Below are 17,156 nucleotides of genomic sequence, written 5' to 3' on the forward strand. Positions count from 1 at the left end.
TGCGAGGGGCATCTTGGACAGAGGGGTTCCCCCACTTGAATTCCGCCACCCACTTTTTAACAGTGGAATAGGAAGGGGCATCCTCCCCTAATGTTTCCATCATGTCCTTGTAGATGTCCTGTCCACTCATTCCCTTTTTTCAGCAGGTATTGGATAACAGCACGTTTGCTCACTTTCTCCATCTTTCAGACAATGATGACCTTCTGTGCTTCAGTCTTCAATAACTGAAACAAAGAAAAAGCTATTTGTGAGAAATTTGGTATGGAACTTTGCAAATATATGTATTATGAGTAGCAAAAATAAAATTCGGCTAAGATAAATGCTTCATGGGTAGGCTGAGAACTTTTCTGTTGCCCCTAGTATATTGTAAGCTCTTAAGAGTAGGGCCCTCTGAATCCACTTGTTTATATTGTAGCTGTATGGTCTCCCTTTATATTGTAAAGCGCTGCGCAAACTGTTGGCGCTATACAAGCCCTGTGTAATAATAATCATAGTAACAATAGCCTGTAGGACAAAAATAATTCTACCTCGAGGGACACAGACAGCAATAAAAACTTAAACACATGCTCTAACCCATCCCACTCTATCCAAAAAGAAAAAACAGTTTGGACTTTACATAGGATTTAACAGAAAAACAATACTCACTGTAGCTGGAAATGACCTATGAGGAGTGTATATAACATATGACATGTGAAATATCAGACACTTGTGCTATGATTTTTAGAACTTTTCACACCTACTCTGTAGACTACGTATATGTTTGCTATTCAGTAGGCCCTTTACTGAAGATCTCGATTATGCAACTAGCACGTGAACAGGCTATACCTAAAAGATGAATTTTCCTTGCTAAATTTTGTATAGTAGAAAAAATGATGATATACAAAGGAATCAAAGAAGGAAGTAATTGAAATGACTTGCAATGAAGTAGTCAACATGAGAAACTTCTAAGTCTTGTGCAGTGTAGCATACAGATTGTCAATGTAAATAAGAAAGGCTCAGGTCTGCGAGGTTGTATTTAGCAGCGGTTGCTTCTCTCAGGCTGTAACCTAGGGAATTCTAGAGCTTATGCTAATTTACTTGTTCTTTATGGAACTTTATCAGAAGCCTACCATCATATAGGTACATGTGCTGCCATTTTTTGTGATACTATCATCTTATATCCTGGCTTCTCAAAAGGTATAAACCTGACCTCATACACATAAAGTGAGACATTGCTGATAAAAGTAAGTATAGTTTATGGGTAGGTTTGTGTGTGGGCAAACCTACCCATAAACTATGAAACAAGACAAAGGTGTTAATGTTTAAGTACATAAATACTTTTCACGCAGTTGCACTTAATGGGCTTCCGATGCCCGTCCCCAGTTATTCTCTCAGCACCACACAGTCCCTTCTGTAAAATCTTTACTGTTGGGCCCATCTTCTCCTGGGTATGCGCATAGTGATCCTCATTCTGGTTCAATACATTTTTATTGAAAATTTGCAAAATTTACAAGAACTTGGTACAGAAGCATAACAAAATTGCAAAAAGTGCAGCAGGAGGAGCCACAATGCCCCTATACCACTACCAAATATACACAAGACTACAATAGTCCATGGGCCCATATGCAGAGGAGTCGCATTGGAAAGGATGGCAGGTCAGATTCGGAGGCGATCCAGCATGAGCTGAAAAAAGGAACTGAGAAACCCGTACCACTGGGGTATGTGAAGGTGTGATTTGTCATAATCACAATAGATGAAAAATGGGTACTAGTGCTTTTACCCTTTTGGGGCAACCGAGAAATGAAGGACAAAGACAGAACGGCAAACTTTGTTCAATCCTATGGAGTGTTCAAACTCTGCTTCATGGTCACCACCTGGCATTGTGGTAAATGATTGGGGCAGCAAACCAATTACTCTGTCTTGAATGGGAAAGTACAGGCTTGCTTTATGCAACCTGATTCTAAACTTAAAGAGAAGCGCCAAACATTTTTTAAACAATTAAAAGTCAGCAGCTATAAATACAGTAATCACTAACTTTAACTAACTTTACGAACACACTCTTGCCAGTTCAAGGATCCATTACTGTCATCACTTGGGCCAGTTCCTCGCCAGTCTTTTGGTCCCTGGTATTGCCATCTTGTTTGAGCGAAGCTGGCTGTGACTTCCTATTGTGAGGGGAGTATGGGGTGAACATCCGATTTGCTTGCCTTTATGAGCTGAGAGGAAGTTGGAGAAGGTTCCAGGCAAAAATACTGTAGCTAATTCAAACGTAGTAGAAGAGGGAGGAAGGAGGAAGAAAGGTGAAACTTGTCTTTTTAGGTGAAGTTCCACTTTAAAGTGCATCTAAACCCAAAAGCAGAAATGCAATATATTGCAGCCTGCTAATCCTTAGAAAAGGTGGTTATATTATGTCCTTTTCCTTTATTTTCATCTGGTAGCCCTATGAATAACTCACTTCCTATCCTAAGATGGATACGCTAACTCATCAATGAAGGGACCCATGATTGTCACCAAGGATGTCTTCCACATTTCATCCTCATTACATGAGGGTGATGGTGGCGGGATTGGGTTAGTAGTTTACAAAAGAAAGGGAACATTGTTTCATTGTTTTCAGTTCAGCTTGCAGGAAGTGACAAGGACAGTGCATTTCTGATCAATAGGTACTTTTTGTACTTGCTTATAAATGAAAAATATAAAAATTAACGCAGTCACTATATCCAACGACTGGTTAGCCCAAATATATAAAATTTTGTTCTTGAGTTTGGGTATACTTTAAGCACCACTTTTTATCCATATCTGATAAGTAGTTGGCTTTCCATCCCTATGCACCAACCCCACACTTGGTAATCTTATAATGTCTCTGCTCAACTTCTGTATGCAACATGCACAGCACCTCCCCGTGCTTATCCTCAACAGAGTAGTGTGATTATCATCCAGCTCCAACCATATTGTGGCTTACCATGGCTGGGTTTTTCTCTAACAGTTTATCATACTTCTGCTGCCCAGCAAATTTCAGTATATAAAAAGTAAACTATCATGTCAAAGAGCTCAGTATTATAAATTATGTATATCCTCAATGTGACAGAAGATAAGACAGCAGCGGATGGTAGAAAACTGTGAGATTATCTATTATATATACACATAAAATCTGCTTATTGTATATAACATTATCAACAGCAATCAGCAATTTATAACACTTATAAAGAGTTTCCTCTCTGGCGGAATACATTGTTCTGGTGATGTTTCTAGGCAAGTTCTGCTGCACGTTTACATTTGAGGATTCAGGAATGGCTTCCTTGTCATTTAATTAAAAAAAAAAAAAAAAAAAGATTCAACAAAAGCAGCAAAAAAAAAACAGATGACCTCATTAGCCTGTCATGTAGCTGTACAAAACTATGACATCAGTAAAGCATATATAGAAAGACAGTGGTCAGTAGTCTTGCAGGATTAGCTGCTCTAGCTGCACAAAGTGTACATTCTCAATGTATTTTTGAAAATTGCCTCCAATTGTTCTCTCTTTATACCCGAAAAAAAAAAAACCTGTGGCTTAGTGCTTACCTTTCTTGCCTTGCGGCACTAGGGTCCTTGGGTTGAATTTCACCAGGTACACTACTCTGCATGGACTTTTTATGTTCTCATTGTACTTCTGTGGGTTCCTCCGGGTACTCTGCTTTTCTCCCACAATCCAAAGACATGCTGGTAGTATAATTGGATCCTATCTAAATTGGTTCTAGCATGTGTATTTCTTCGAGATAGGGACTTCAGATTTTAAACTCCTTGAGAACAGGGGCAGATGTGGATGTACAATCTGAAACGGGCTGTATATATATTGCTGGCGCTAAATATATAATATTAATAAATCCTCTAGACTTTTTTTTTTCTTTTTAAACACACGGCAATGGACCACCAATAGCCTTTTTTTAAGATGTCATCCAACCCACCTAATCCAACACCCTCCTGAAAATCCCACGGAGAATCCAGGATTGTGACCCCAGTGATATAAAGAGCAAACTTCCTTATCCTGCATGGAGACAGATTATTCTCCACATGAACTCATGGAAAGATGCCTGTATTTACCCTACGGGGTCACTGCAAACTCAGCCGATGTAAATTATTTACTTTTGATTTTATGAAGAAACTATTTTTAGGTAATAATTATATTTGAGTAATTCACTACACTATAAGCGCTCTCCTGCCTTCCTTCCACTGTTTTTTTCCAGTGGACACTCTAAGTCACCTCAAGGGTCTGCAACCAACCTTTTAGTGGCTGAGCCCCTGGGATCTCCTTGGATCACCATACCCTGAATTCTAACATTTTAATGAAGCTCTCTTTCACAGGGCCAATAGTAAGCCTTGGAAGGGAACATGGTCAAGTGCGACATAAACTATAACTAAAGGCAAAACTTTTTTGGTAGTTTTGGATAGAGTGGAGTTGCATTAGAATACCTATTAGGTTATTATTGATGTCTGTGCCCCCATTAGGGAGATTCACCCTCTCTATTTGTCCTGTTTACTGTTAACATTGTAAGTGAAAGTAAAAGAAAATCCCAAATTTTGGGCTGTGCCCAGAAAAGTAATAGAGGAGAAATCTTCCAAAGGATACACTAGTTCTGTTCTGCTAACTTAGGGGGCCCCAATAGATGCCCTTAATTTGCAGGGATTTCCTCTCACTTCTCGTTTGGCTATGGGACAGAAAGTGAAGGTAAATCTCCACAATGGGACACAAATGGTGAAAAAAAAAAAATCTGACAAGGGTTATAACGTTCACTTACTCTATCCAAAATGAAAAAAAAAGTTTTGCCTATAGTTCTACTTTAAGACCTGAAGTCAGTTTTTCCATACAAGAGCTCCCGGGGTTTCAAGGCATCCTTGAAGGTCTACAGCATCTCTGACCAAGCATGCAGGCATCCATGTAACTGATGTGCAGTTTTCAGTGACAGTAAACTCAGTATGCACATTCTCTCACATGCTCAAAATAAAGCCAAGGTTTACGTAAAGCTATCAAGCTCCATAAAATTGGAATGAATATTTAATAAGCTAAAGCTCAGAAAAATGTTGCCAATATATGCGATACAGGTCAAACGGATGAACATTTCTAAATATATAGCGCTCAGTTTCATCCTACTAGACGTTTAATTTTGCTGCAGTGGTCTACGGTGCTGGCAATGATCTACAGTGAGCACTGCGTTAAATCATTACAAGGTTATTAACTTGAATAAGACAAAGTGATTATTTGGCTCAGGCAGCTTCCTAAATACAATGTAAAGAGTTTGGAGCAGGAGCCACAGATTAGCTGCCAAGTTCTCCTCCAATATGATTTTTCAATCCTGTGAAAACAAAAAATGCAAATCAGCACAAAGCATGAAAATGACCAATGACCCCTAACTCAGCCTGCATGACTGCATAAACATAATTAGCGTAAGGATCCTAATTTCCCCTCACAGGATAGGAATGTATAATGGTAAACTATTGCTGGGACAGGTAGTCCAGAGGCTGGACCTCATAAAGCAAGTTACACATGGGAATAGTGTTGAATAATCAAAAATCCATCAAGACGCGATAAACAAAAAACAGATCACAGTAGTTACACACCCGGCCCACTTTAAAGCGTTTCATTCACTGAAAGTAAGAACCTATCAGTAGCCAACAAGCTCATATTGGCCTGTTATGTGTGGCACTATTGCATAGGTTAGTGTAAACTGGCCACTGCCCTCACCATCCACCACAACCAGGTGCCATATCAGCTGGTTCTGTGTGCTAGAAAATATTCCAGTCTGGCTGGAGGGAGATTCCAGACTACTTTACTAAAAAAGTAATCCAGAAAGTGAACCCATAACCTTTGCAGTATTGATGAAGGCATTGCAGTATTGATGACACAGGGCACAGAAGAACGTGGGTCCTGCTTGCCTACAGTGTGTAAAACTTTGCTGATTACTGTGGCCAAATCCTAGGCCATTTTGATCAGACAAAGCTCCCACACTTCCCTTAATACTTGTCAGCAACTTTTTATTAACAGTATAGTTGGTGAGATTATTATGCATAACACTACTGGGAAATTTTTGGAGTTATCCATTGCATATAGACATGCTTTAAAACATATCTATACACATAAATTCTAAATTATGTAACTTACCAATCCTTTGATGTGATGTCTGCATTAATTTTCTTTTGTTTTTTGATTTTTTTTTCATTATCACCTGGTAATCAGACCAGGAACTTGCTTCTGCATTAGGGTGGCTACACTCACTCCTCTGCTGTATCTCTAAAGAAGTTTCACAGTCACCCGTAGACAGCAGCATTTTCACCTTTGGGGAGGGTTAGATGGACTAGTAGAATTTGGTCTTTATCAAAGTGACTACCAAATTAAAGCATAATTACAGCTAATACTTTTTTAGGCAGTTACAGAAACATTTTTATTTCATTTTGGGATAAAGATTTTAACTTGAAGCAGTGGTGATGGTTGGTTACTTTAGTCCCGCTTTAATGATCCAAGACCTACGAGGTCTTGCTGGCAACTTCTCCCCAGCCATCTTGATTGGCAGGTACAGGATGACATCACCCCTGTGCATGCCTTTGCTGAAATGTAATCTGAGCTGCGCATTCACAGCTCAGTGTACATTTTAAAGAAGTAGTAAACCGCAGGAAAGGAAAAAAAAAAAAAGTCCCCTGCAAGGTAACGTCATAATGTGCTAGTATGCATCACATTCTAGATTCCATCTTCACCCAGTCTTCCTTCCGGGTTCACAAGCTCCGGCTGTCTGACAGGCCAGGCCACAATGACGTCACTCCTGCGCATGCGTGTGGGTGTCCCAGGCCATGGCACACAGCTCTGAAGGAACAGCACAGTTATGCCGTTCCCTCAGAGCACACACGCAGTCTTTAAAAAAGAGAGAATATCTCCTAAATGATGCACATTTAGGTGATATTCATTTTACCTATAGGTAAGTTTTATTATAAGCTTACCTGTAAGTAAAATTTAAAAAAAAAAAAATGAGTATACTACCAATTTAAAGAGTATTGCAAAAAGGTAGCTATATTTATTGCATATCTGTTCTGCAATAAAGAGCTTGCCTGTTGGCAATATGATAATTTTAGACTTTAGTTCAGCTTTAATGAATAAAAGCTGACAATTGTGTGCCATTATCTCTAGCTTTCACTTTTGCTGGACAGCTTGGTCTGTTAAAAGAAGTAGAAAAATAACAGACTTACTGCCTGGATTACCAGTTGAAAAGAAATAAGAAAAAAAAACTAAAAAAGAAAACAATGCAGCCACCACAACTAAGTATTGAATTATGTTTCTGTGTTTAAATACATATTCAAGAAGACCTAGCATGATATATATATTTTTTGGCGTATAAGACGACTGGGCGTATAAGACGACCCCCTACTTTTCCTGTCAAAATATAGGATTTGGGCTATACTCACCGTATAAGACTACCCCTCTTCCAGCCCTCCCTGTCTCCAAGACGATCCGATCAGTACACAGGTATATGCCAAAATATACTGACTACCCCATCATAGTTTTTTTTTTTGATTTTTAGTGTATACCATATAATTATGAGTCATCATTCAATCAACAGCTAAGGCAATTAAAATTTAAATCAAATTTTACATTGTAGGAAGCCTTTAACTTGAGCTTCATCCCCAGGTTCCTGCTTTCCAAACTGATTGCAGGGAAAGCCGAGGATACGTAAACCTTTCTCAGCATATTTGGCGTGAATTTCTACAAGCTGAGTGCAGTTTACAGGTGTATTTCCTCATTTAGATGCTACATTAACAATGATACAGACATAGCCCCTGTATTTCTCCAGGGAAACTACATTGCCATCGATGTCTGTAGCAGAGAATTCATAAATACCGGTAATCTTCGCATTCTTCCAGTCATCCACCTGAGCACACATGGCTTGCCCGTGCAGCACTCCCGTCACAGCCGCTACTCGGGTGTAGCGGCAAGAGGAGTATGCCCATGAAGATGTGTATCCCTGACGCTTCTGTGCATGTCACAGTTTCAGTCATGATCAATTGAGTACTCAACTGCTGCATCCGACCTTGCTGCCGAAAACCGTGACATGCGCAGAAGCGTCAGGGATACACATCTTCATGGGCATACACATCTTGCCGCTACACCAGCTCGGAAGTCCCGGTACGGTAAGTTTCAGTACGACACCCAGCGTATAAGACGACCCCCGACTTTTCAGAAGATTTCCATGGGTTAAAAAGTCGTCTTATAGGCCGGAAAATACGGAATTTATGTTAAAAGCATGTGTATTAACTAATGTAAATGTTAAATGTTGGACATAAACGTAATAGACAATCGATCATTCATAAATGCAATCAAAAAAATTCTTTACTACAGAAAACAAATGACCGATTTGGAGTGGATGGAATTCAGTAGGATTTGCACCAGAGACCACTGTTCCTATATAACAAAAACACATTGAAAAAGTCAACCAATAAGTATATATACTTACTGCTCCTTAGAATACTGTCACATTGCTGCCCCCCCCCCCCCCACCCCCCTGCAAAAAAAAAAAAAGATATCACCATCTTTGATGAGGCATGGTCTCTCAGCTATGGTCAGCATCTACCACCTGGCTCATGGACAGTACAAATAGCAGAGCACTTCCTAGTAGGTAAACTCCTACTGTATGCTTACAGCCTCATAGCTTTATATCTGTAGTGTGCAATCTAAAAGTACCTGCTAGTCTAAGGATTTGTCTCAAGTAATTTGTAGTGGGTTTTGGTGATGTCACTACTATGCTCATCTCCTTAGTGATATGAGAAAGCAAATCCCTGCCTCTAACAACATGGCAGCCTCCCTGCAGAACAAGGCATGATAAGTCAGTAACAGGAAAAAATCAGCTACTGGGTGCCCGCAGGTAATACTACCAACTCCTTCTTTGCCCTCTGATGGCACAGCTTCCACTTTAAAGCCTATCTGAAGGGAAAACTAAAATACACCTATGCAGTGGGGCTGCCTCCGCACTTCAAAGGAAAATGTTTGTTTATGCCTAGGGGACATGAAGGAGTACTTTTACTTACAGTATGTGATCTCTGCTTCCCCAGTGCTCCGATGCTGGACTGTCCCTTGGGATCAACATGTCCAATCCAGGGTTACTGGCAATGCATTTTAACAAATGATCTCAGAGGACCGGCAACCCGCGACCACCAGAGCTTCATGAAGAGGAGGTTGTGGGGACTGGTCTAGCAGCATGGAGGTGCTATTTCAGATTCCCTAGACATAAAGGGGCATGTGGGGGCAGCCCCACTGCAAAGGAAAATTATTGTTTTCCCAGTAGTTCAACTTTAAAGGGCTCCTTGTCTCACTTGATGAGAAGCAAAAGGTAGCAAAAGATGAGAGGCGAAAGGAAGGTAATAAATGCCGTTTGGGTGGGCTACATTAGCCTGAACATTAATAATAAAAGTATTATACAGGATTTATATAGTGCCAACCAATTTTGCAGCGCTTTACAATATAAAGGGGAACATTACAGTTAAAATACCATACAAGAATCCATACTTCTCCTGTACCAGGGACTTGCTCATAAGAGTTTAAAATTTATTAGGGTGGGCATGTTGCTTTGCTCTGCATGGGCATAGCACTGATTCACTTCCAACAAGGAGATATTACAATTGTTCTCTACATAATTCAAGTTATGTGATGGTCAGATTTTTATGCCTTATCCAAGCTCTCCTGCGCGTGCAAATAGCTACACGAGACCATTTGGCACATCACAGCTGAAATTTGCTGATACATGAAGACATACATGAAGCACAATGAACACCCCTAAGGTCTAGCTACTTTAAAAGTAGACTGAGGGCCACGCATCATGATAACTGCTACTGTGGAACATGAGATGTTGATGCTGTACAGAGCTTGTAGAACATTATCTATGCATCAGTGGATGTGCTTTCTCACACCCAAACTTTCCCATCTGGAATTTATTGTTAACTAGAAGGAAATGCTGTAGATATGGCTAGTCTCCACGTCTGCTGAACTAATTATATGTAATGCAGCACTTGGCTTGTATTGTTCCATTAGGTGGACTAAACTGATAGCCTTTCTGTACAGCAGTAATAATTGTATTAGAGTAGGATTTATCAAATTGCCTACCCTTGTCAATACCATGCTTGTGCACTCTGCGACATAAGCTACTGATCACACTGTGATGAGATATATTGGGTGGCAATTAAACTGGACATGAACCCAGTAAGCCTCCATGCACACTGAGCTTTAAAAAAAAATGCCAGTTCTCTTGGCAGAAAAAAATGCAGATATAGAACATTTTAGGCACGTTTAAGAGAGCTTAGCATTTTGTCTGCCAGAAAGCTCCTATCAAAAAGGCAAACCAGAAGGCAAACTTGCCTCTAAACGTTGAGCTTATTATATGCCTATAATCGTCCTAATGTGTATGGAGACATTTGATAACACTTAGCTGCTTCTACAGGCAAAACACAAACCTTCTGTAGAAGCAGCGACTCTTAAGCCAGTGTGCATGAGGCCATAGAAATGTTAATAGTGTTTAACCAGTACTGTGAAAAGTTAACCTTTTGTCTTGAATTTTCATAAAAAATAACCGTGCACTTCACTGTGATTGTTTTTGTTTTCTCCATAAACTGAAAGCTGTATAGATAGAGTAGATTATCTACTGTTGCCTCCAAACTGCTAGTCTCACAAGTTATCACTTCTGTGCTGCCAATTGTTATCCTTTCTGGACCTAAGGATCTGCAGTGCAGTGTTCTCCCTGCTTCTGCTTCATTTCATTCTGTGGATCTATGCTTTCTCCACTTCTGCTATTTCTTAACTATTACCCCACCAGTCATCGGGAGGACTGCTCTGACATTAGGAACACAGTGACACAGTACAGAAAAAAGCCTGGCAAGTCAGTAATGGGGAGAAGATCAGTTGCAGATACTTACAGCAATACTAGTGACTAGTCATTTGCCCTCGCTTTTCACAGTAAAGGTTCTCGTTAAGGCTAAACTCCAAAATGTTTCTTTTTTTGGAAGCATTAGAATCTTTAAGTTTCCATTGCTGTCTACATGCCCATCTGGAAGATTTCCCATTATTTTATGTCTATTCTATTTGATAGGTAAACCAAAGAGGGCTCCAACCAAATAAATCTAACAGATTACTCCATCCACACAATGAATTCTCTATGCCAGGCTACTGTATTCTGACAGTTGGGAGGGCTAACCATAATAGAGCATGCATTTGGTTGGATGTCAGGTCAGAACTTTTCAAACAAGCTCTTTTGACAAAAACAAATTGAACAGTTGACTTTTGCTGAACAAAGCATTTTCAGCAGGGCCATACACTGCTCGAATTTCAGTCAAGCCAGAAGGAATCGGCCAGGTTAGTGGCTCTAAACCTTAAATGTTTTTTACCCGAATGCATTCTCTGCATTAAGGTAAAAAACATTTTAGAACGTGCTGTTCCCCCTTTCCACTTTAAACAGGTACTGACTCCTGGTGTCAGAGCCTGGAATCGAACCTGGACCTTCTGCGGTGAGAGACAATGTTTCTTTTCACTGACCCACCTGGGATGCTGGACAGCTCCCTTGACAATTCTTTGGATGATCCTGCCTTTGCCCTGTTTTGTCTTGAACCTTGAACTCCTTGCTCCTCCCATGAACTTCCTATAAAAGCCATGTCTCTGCACTTCCTGGTTGCCAGATTATTGTGCCTTAACAGCCAATATCCCGTTTATTGTTCCTGCTGCCGTCTACACCTCCGCTACCGACCTTTGGCTTGTTCCTGACAACAATTTTGTCTCATCCTCATCCACTACCATCTGTGACCGACCCTTGGCTTGTTTGACTCTGCTTCTGCTTATCCCTAATCTGTTTGATCCACTATCGGGTACCGGCTTGCTCATTCCCTGGTGGGGTGATCCTGAGATCTGCGACCTGGTATTGACACGCAGCCAAATCCATCTCCACCATTAAGGAGCTCTGGTGAAAACCGGTTAATGCTTAGACCCCGCACCTCAGGTGAGCCTGCGTCATTTCCCAGGGTGACCTGCCTGTGTACCTATCCTGCTGGTTTAAGGTAAGCCTTACACTGCTATAGCAACTGGTCTCTGAACCTGACCCAGATCGTAACACCTGGATTATTCCAGCGCTGTGCCTAGCTGCAGTCTACTCTCCTCTCTCCCTATTCAAACAGGAACTGACAGGGAGCAGTGGGAGCCATTGGCTCCTGCTGCTGAAAGGTTTGTGTCAATGGACACATGCAGCTCAACCCTGGAGGGAGTCTGCAGGTGCGCCATTACAGGAAGTGGACTCCTATGGTGGGGCACCAAAAAGAGGAGAAGCCAAGAATGCCAGGGCTGCTCTGTGCAATACCACTGCACAGAGCAGATAAGTATAACAAATCTCTCATGATAGAAATAAGGAACTGTCAGTGCTGATCTAAAAATGCTAGATGCGGAATGGATGCTGGATTCTTAATTACCGGTACTAAGAGCAGCAAGCATGTAGATTTAGAGATCAAACCCTAATGGCTTTTTTCTGTTTCTGTGTAGTGGCAGGTATAATTATTTAAATCATACACAATACACAAGAGGGGACACTGCGACCAAGTTCCTGAATTTTGGAACATAACGCTCAAGCATCAATTTTATCTCGTGATTCCTATTTCACATTAGTGAGAACATGTCTTGATTGACTTCACATTAAACTGCCATGTAAAGATCTATGAACTGTAGGAGGAGCTTACTATTGGAATCATCAAAAACTCAGAAGCCACCAAATCAGTGGTTTCTAACTTTTTTCTTTGAGACACGGACCCCATTAGGAATCTCATGAAAGCTATGGACCCCTCTGAAATATTCACATAAAAACAACTTTCCATGCAATGAATACATGTACTTAATTGTATTGACATTTGATTGCTTCATACATAAAGTTTTAATAAAGTAAACTATCTTAACAAAAAACTCACTCCTTTTAATGCAAAACATAATGGCCACGCATTACAGAAATGAAATACAATCATCTTCTGCAGATTAAACAAAACTAATTTAATTCTGCTCAAATCTACTATTACTACTTATACTACTACTATTCATATAAAATGAGAATTAGCACTTGCTATTATGGAGTGGCAAGAGATGGCAGTTGTGCAGAGAACCGTGATACAAATTTAAATGGTAAACGTGGGCCAACAATGAGTCAAGAGATGCTTAGTGGTCAGTGCTATTAGCAGTGGCAGGATGCATTTTCTTTAATTAATTTCAATGAGAAACCATTGATTGAGGGCAAAGGGGAGGGCTGCATAGTGAATGTAAATATTTTTTTTAACTGACCCTCACAGATCCCCTGAATCCCATCCATGGATCACTTAGAGGTACATAGATTCCAGGTTAAGAATCCTTGCACTAGGTTATCTATCCTACCAGTGTCCTCCCATAACAGAATTATCAGTTTTTACTGCATTTACCAATTAGAGAGAAGCCATCACCTTACCTATACAGTGCAAAGGGGGCAATGTCTGTATAAATCCCACACACTAGACACTTAATAATCACCTCTCCAAAGCTCACCAGGTACTCCTTCCTCTGTTGCAGCTGCCACCAAAATACCCAACGTTGAACCAAAATGGAGCAGCACTGTCAGCCCCTCTGTCGAATGACAGAGTGCACTCCATGCAAATGGCCATTAGGTCAAGGTACCACATCATAGGAGGTGGTCACATGATCTCCCATACCTAGAAACTGTGTGTAATAGCATCCACAGAAGAAGTGGTGGGCTTTGCACAGACATTTTCACTTTAGTATAGTATAGTGTCCCTATAAGATATATATGTTGCCTTTATTTATTAGTTCTTAATTAATTAATTTATTAATGTATTTACTTAACTATTTTAACATGATACAAATTATATCAATTTTATACAAGAAAATATATTACACTGATACGCATTTTGGATGAAGTTTGCATAATATTGTTGCATTGTGGGGTCTGCGGCTCCTGACAGCTCTGCACTTCCTCCTGATGTTTGTGTCCTTCCTGGGATAGCTGCACGAGCTTCTTTGGATCCACAGCCTGAATCAGCCTTCATTTTCAGTGGGTAGCCCAGTTTCTTACAGCTTGATGAAGCGGGATTGATTTAAAGCAGGTCCCTCCTGTATATCGGGATTCACAGTGGTGACAGCAGGAGGCTTTCGGCTCTTGGACTCCAGACCTTGCAGCAGCTCCATCCATCTCTGCCAGCAGTGTCATTTCAGCTTCAGCCCATGCTTTCCCCAGCCAATGGTTAACACGGGGATCTGGGATAATTCATACACGGATTCTGGACTTATCACCTGACAAGCCTTATGCATGCTACACTATGGGGTGTGCGATCCTCTCTCTCCTTTCTAATATTGGAAGGCACTCTTTAGGCCCCTGGCACATGGGCTTGTCCTGCTGTAGTGTGTCCCTCCTGGCATTTTAGTGTGCCTGGGAGGGACAGGTGCATCATTCAGACCTGCTACATGCAGCCCGAGCCTATAGCAAGCTGTGGCTGGACAGGGCTGAACACTGTCCCAAGTGGTACTGGCAATTAGGGTCTGGTTCATTCAGATACGAGATTCTAGTACAGACTGTCATATCAGTGTTTAGGGCCCTGTCCATTCAGGGATGACGTGCCTACCATAAACTTTAACAGGCTGCCTACAGCAGGGCTGGACGCTGCAACTCGCCCTCCTGGGTGCACTAAAAGACCGGGAGGGACGCACTGCAGCAGGATGGCCCCGTGTGCAAGCAGCCTTAAGAGATATAACTAGAGGTACTTACAGCAGAAACGTTTTCACTGAAGAATAAGAGGAATCATAGTTTAATGAAAGCACAAGTCTGACTTGTCATGTAAAGCAATATATAACAGTTATAACCTCCAAAACTATGAATGTGAAATATTATCATTCCCAGTGCTATATAAATATTGTATCTAAGGATATGAGTAAGAGTTTGGCACAGTGGATAGTCAGATTGAGAGAAAATCCTGCAGGACTGTGACCTCACAAAGTGACCCCAGGACAGTGCGCTTGCCAAGTGATGTCACTAGACATTTGCTTAGTGATGTCATACAGCAATCAGAACTGAGCCCTGGTGAGCTTTAACATAACAGGCCTTACTGTCACATCATATGTAACTTGTGGTTTATTCTGGTGTAAAACCGCTTATTCCATTACTTATAATTAGACAAACATGGAAAATTCAACGAGCAGTGAGAAAAATGTTTTCCTTTACATGCACATTGTAAAAATGCTGAACTATTCAAAGACACTAAAATGAAAAGTTTAGTGATATTTTACAGTATATGAAAAAACACACTGTCCGGGTTCCCATGATTGATATATCACATATAGACACCAACAGAATAGCACTTCCAACTACCCAAAGTTCAGACTGCCTGCTCCTCTTTGCTGCAACACTAACCATCCCAACCCAATAGAGCAACACAAAGGGCATCAATGATACTGAAATTGAAGCATACCTACCAATGAGATTTCACTTTCTGAAAGTGGCACAGCTTCCCCCCAGGAACCCCCCCTTTTTTCCCAAGTTGTTTCCGGTTTTGTAGCTTTTAGCGTCCATTTCTTCCCATATCAAACAAAGAGAATGGAAAAGCAGCTTGATGCAGCTTAGAATCAGGTCAGAAGCACTTCTGAAGAACTTCAGAATGATCTCAGAAGCATCTCAAGCTGATTTTTAAATGCAAGCTACATGTACTTGAAAGCATGATGCATTGGCCTTTTTACACAAGCCTTAAGGCCTCATGCACACAGGGTGTTTGACAGTTTTTCTTAACACCTTTCCTCCTGAAAGCAGCATTTTGGCAGAATAAAAAACGCTTGCTGTGTGTAAACCAGTCTAGATGCATGTAAGCGTGTCAAACACTTGGGCAGTAATTCATTTTATTAGCCAGAATAATAATTTATTTTGGCCATTTAAATGTATTAAGGGGTTAATGTCAAGGGTTAATGTGCATTTAGACGGGTTTACATGTGCCAAGAGTTTTTTCTGCCAAAAAAAGATCATTGCATCCAACATACCTTAATATACAGCTGTATCAATTTCCTTGTCATCAAGGCACAATACTTAAAGCATATCTAACATGCACATGGTCAAACCTCAGGATCCCAATACCAAATGGAATTTGTCCTCCCCTAAGGGGACCCCCGACACCAGACAAGAAAGAATACTTTACTGTTTCTGCCCCCAAAACTGATGAAATAGATTGTGGGAATGTAAAATCCACACTGACAGAGGAATTAACTGAAAGCTGGATGAGGAAATCCATGGGGGGAGAAAACTTACTCATGAGACACTTGCTGTGAATGGATGTGAAAGTAACTTTGGCAAAGGCTGCGGACATCTATTATTCGATTTATTATTCCCATTTAATTCCAATATGGTAATTGAAACAATGTGTTGCTACAACATGAGAAAATACACTTTCTGGAAGTAGAAAATATCAGTGACAAAGTGATTCAATTCCAAGGAACAGAAGCATGTTACCCTGGGTTCCTCAGAACTCTGCTCCAAGCTGATGGATCTGTGTGAAATCCTTGTACAGCACAGGCTTCGGTTGGTCTTATGTACTGTGAACAGAAGTGGTGAAGCAACTGCTTCTCAACTTCGAGACCTCAAGATCTGTTTTATGCAGGGTAAAAAAAAAATAGGTGGTACCCGAAAAATCATATAAAAACCATTTAAGAATACAGTTGTGGACCAAAATAAGACAAATATATGTAAAGTGAAACTGTGTCTGAGCAATAGAAATATAATATTTATATGTTCTTAATAGGCAGGCTATCAGATTCTCTCTACCTTTACTTCCATAAACAGTATCCACCCCCTCATGATTACATGCAGGTAGATTCTGTGCCTACACACTCAGAGCTCTACAGCAGTGGTCTATAAGTTAGCTTTGCTTTTATATGGCCTTTGAGGCAATATTTCATCCACTGATACCAACAATGAGTAGTAATTCCCTCCACTGACACCAATGAAGGGGCACAATTCCTCCCAATGGCACCAACAATGGGGAACAATTCTTCACAATGACACCAACAATGGGGCCCAATGACACCAATGATTGGGCACAAGTCCTCCCAATGATACCAACTATGGAGTGCCATTCCGCCCACTGACATCAGGGCCTTTTCTACTCCCAATGGCCACAGTTTG

At 40.7% G+C, this 17,156-nt stretch overlaps 2 protein-coding genes across 3 annotated transcripts in view; one reads left to right on the forward strand and one right to left on the reverse strand.

The window, feature by feature from the left end:
• Positions 1-17,156, reverse strand: part of CMSS1 (cms1 ribosomal small subunit homolog) — a 487,925-nt gene that overhangs the window by 285,620 nt on the left and 185,149 nt on the right. The gene's annotated exons all lie outside the window — the stretch shown is intronic.
• FILIP1L (filamin A interacting protein 1 like) overlaps positions 1-17,156 on the forward strand; it is a 414,625-nt gene that overhangs the window by 220,611 nt on the left and 176,858 nt on the right. The window lies entirely within an intron of this gene.

The sequence above is a fragment of the Staurois parvus genome, unplaced genomic scaffold, assembly GCF_062004578.1.
Source record: "Staurois parvus isolate SC_StPar_1 unplaced genomic scaffold, SC_StPar_1.0 ptg000299l, whole genome shotgun sequence".
Lineage (NCBI taxonomy): Eukaryota > Metazoa > Chordata > Amphibia > Anura > Ranidae > Staurois > Staurois parvus.